The following is a 3,231-nucleotide window of genomic DNA, read 5'->3' as shown; positions in this document are numbered from 1 at the left end:
TTTATGGTGCCAACAAAAGCTTCATCAATGAAGGACAAATATCAATCTCAAAAGCTTCGCACTATGTTCATCAAGATAGTGCGAAGCATAATCAATTTATGGTGCCAACAAAAGCTTCATCAATGAAGGACAAATATCAATCTCAAAAGCTTCGCACTATGTTCATCAAGATAGTGCGAAGCATAATCAATTTATGGTGCCAACAAAAGCTTCATCAATGGAGGATAAATATCAATCTCACAAGCTTCGCACTATGTTCATCAAGATAGTGCGAAGCACAATCAATTTATGATGTCAACATCAAAGCTTCACCTATAAAGCTTCACCACCAAAGCTTCACCTATAAAGCTTCACCTATAAAGCTTCAACACAAAAGCTTCACCTATAAAGCTTCACCACCAAAGCTTCACCTATAAAGCTTCAACACAAAAGCTTCACCTATAAAGCTTCAACACCAAAGCTTCACTAGTCAAGCTATCTACCCAAGCACAAATCTATAGTCAATAAACCTTACATATTAAACTATTTTCCAAACACAAAACCTTGTGGCAAATAAACAAATTTTGTTCACACAACCAAGATTCTCTTGAACTTGTACAACAACACATGAGTGCACACAAACTTTTTTGTTTTACATCCACAATATCCCTATCATAAACAGACATACAATTATATACAATCCAACCCAAGCAACCTTTTTTTCTCCCTCTCCCTCTTCCGCCTCTTTCCATCTATCAAATTTCTGCAACTCCTGCTCTTCTTCAGTAGAGCTGAATTTTGGACATCTTATAGTTCTTGAGCAGATGAACAACTTTCACGAAGGAAATGTTTCCATTTGAGCGACGGAAGTTAGAGTGATGAAGCTCCAACAAAACGACGGTCAGATTTCTGCAAGCTTCAACGCTGCTGCGGTGTTTCGAAGATCTGGACATATCCAACCGTTAGTTTATTCTGAATTTTTGATATGTTATGGAAGAGATGATGAGGAACAACTTTGTTGAAGAAAGTATGTTGATCTGAACACTTAAAAATGCAGTTTCGAAGCTCACAATAAGTCTGACGGATTAACAGCAAAATGATGCACAGTTACTCATCATACCTGAATATCTGGAGTTGTATTACTCCGATGAATCTCAAAATTGGATATGTTGTAGTTCACCAGCTAAGGAACAACTTTTTTGAAGAAAGTATGTTGATCTGAACAAGAAAAAATGAAGTTTCGAAGCTCACAATATGTCTGACGGATTAACAGCAAAATGATGAACACTTACTCAACATACCTGAATATCTGGAGTTGTACTACTCCGATGGCTCTCAAATTTGGATATGTTGTAGTTCACAAGCTAAGGAACAATTTTCATGAAGACAACCTTGCGAGTTGAGCTACATAACATGGTGTTATATTGCAGAGCTACCGCACCGTCTACGTTAACTCCTTCCTTCCCTTCCTTGGCTCCAACACCCACTTTCCTTCATCATGCCTTTGGACTCATTCAGATTTTTACGAGGACATGAAGACCTTTCCAGCAAAGAAAGGAAAAGGCAAGTCAAAAGAATAGCTAAAAGCCACCAAAAGTGACGGACAAAAGGAATAAGTGCACAGTGCCATATTGAACAAAGTCCGGGGAAATGGGGAAGAAGACACAGGCAAAGGGATGAGACTTTAAGTCTCATTGTTATTATTTATCTACCTCCCAATATGCAGCAAGAATACATTGGGCTTCACAAAAACTAAATAAAGGGGAGTGGGCACAAACATGTTCTCCTCTTTGGGCTTGCCACACAAATAACAAATGAACAAAGGCACTGGATCCCTTCTTTTCGTGGGCTTGCAAACAAATGAGCAGTTTTGGGCTACACAAAAATTTTGGGCCCTCCCACAGCTACACCTAGCTTGAAATATTTTTGGATAAGGCATATATGAAGGTGTGACATCAAAACAAGGCTTCGTTACTTTGACATATTAGTAGCAAGTAAGACACCTCATTCGGCAACTCTCCTCGCCTGAAGACTTGGGGGACTCCCACCATATGCTACTGCACCTTGATACTCGGAAGTCTCACAACCACTCAATGACTTGGATTTTTCAAGTCTCCAACCGAGAAGTTTTCCTCACTCAGGAAATTAAGGGAACACTACCTCAAACTACATGCTTCACTCACAAAGCTTCAACAATACCAGATTCGACAAAAGAAAAAATTCAGAGAACTTTCTGAAGAAGGCTTTGGTGTATTTAACACAATATGTTGAAATGGAGCAAAGCTTATTTATTAATATTTTCGATAAAGCCACAAATATGTACATATACATGAGACAAAATAAACAAACAAAAGGGAGCCTTCACAAAGGTTGTTTAGGGGAAGTCTCAGCAGTCGGTAGAGCCCCAGAAAGAGAAAGCACCAGAGGGTGGTTATCCGGAGCCTCAGTACTTGACAAAACCCCAGAAGGAGGAGGCATTGGAGGTTCATCATTTGAAACTTCATTACCAGGTACAGCCCCAGAAGACAAAGGCAATAAATGCCTTTGGAACAAACCCACAAACCGCTGATGATCAAGTAAAACCTTACCATCAGATTCCTTCATCTGGTCAAGCTTCCTCTTCATGTTTGTAGCATACTCATGGGCGAGCCGGTGCAACTGTTTATTCTCATGCTTGAGCCCTCTAATCTCCTGTTTGAGACTCATCACTTCAGCAGTCAATGATTCAACTTGGCGGGTTCTAGCAAATAGGCGTTGGGCCATATTAGACACAGAACCTGCACACTGAACACTAAGAGCCAGAGAGTCCTTAACAGCCAACTCATCAGACCGTTTGGAAAGTAGTCTGTTATCTTTGGGAGTGAGAAGGTTCCTGGCCACCACTGCAGCGGTCATATCATTCTTCATCACATAATCCCTAACGGTAAGAGGACCAGTAGGGGATATGAAGGATGGGCGCCATATGTTATCTGGAGAAGGCGTGGCTGTCTCTTCTCCAAGGTTCAAGTCAAAACGACGGTCGGAGGGTCCAGACATTTTCAAATGTGTTGAAGAGGGAAGAGGTCAGACAAATCAATATCTTAGAAGTGCAAAAAGGGAGCTTCTACTGGTAGAGATTCAAGTGTGCTGTGGAACTTAATGCCAGCCTTTATAAAAATCTGCACTCGATGGAGCTTCAGAAATCGAAGAGGCATTTGCTTTCTCAAAAGCTGGGCTGCTCAGAGACCACGAGGGCCGATCTCAGAAATCGAA

The 3,231-nt window shown here is 40.8% G+C and overlaps 1 long non-coding RNA gene across 1 annotated transcript; it reads right to left on the bottom strand.

Moving 5' to 3' along the window:
- Nucleotides 1-499: 499 nt before the first annotated feature.
- LOC114824297 (uncharacterized) lies at nt 500-1,583 on the bottom strand. The gene is made up of 3 exons (XR_003772453.2): nt 1,281-1,583; nt 1,100-1,197; nt 500-924 (listed from the first exon to the last, which is right to left on the bottom strand). It is a non-coding gene; the product is annotated as an uncharacterized lncRNA (long non-coding RNA).
- Nucleotides 1,584-3,231: the final 1,648 nt, after the last annotated feature.

This window comes from Malus domestica, chromosome 02 (genome assembly GCF_042453785.1).
Source record: "Malus domestica chromosome 02, GDT2T_hap1".
Taxonomy (NCBI): Eukaryota; Viridiplantae; Streptophyta; class Magnoliopsida; order Rosales; family Rosaceae; genus Malus; species Malus domestica.
The sequence above is the reverse complement of the archived record's forward strand: the minus strand, read 5'-3'. Positions and strand labels throughout refer to the sequence as shown.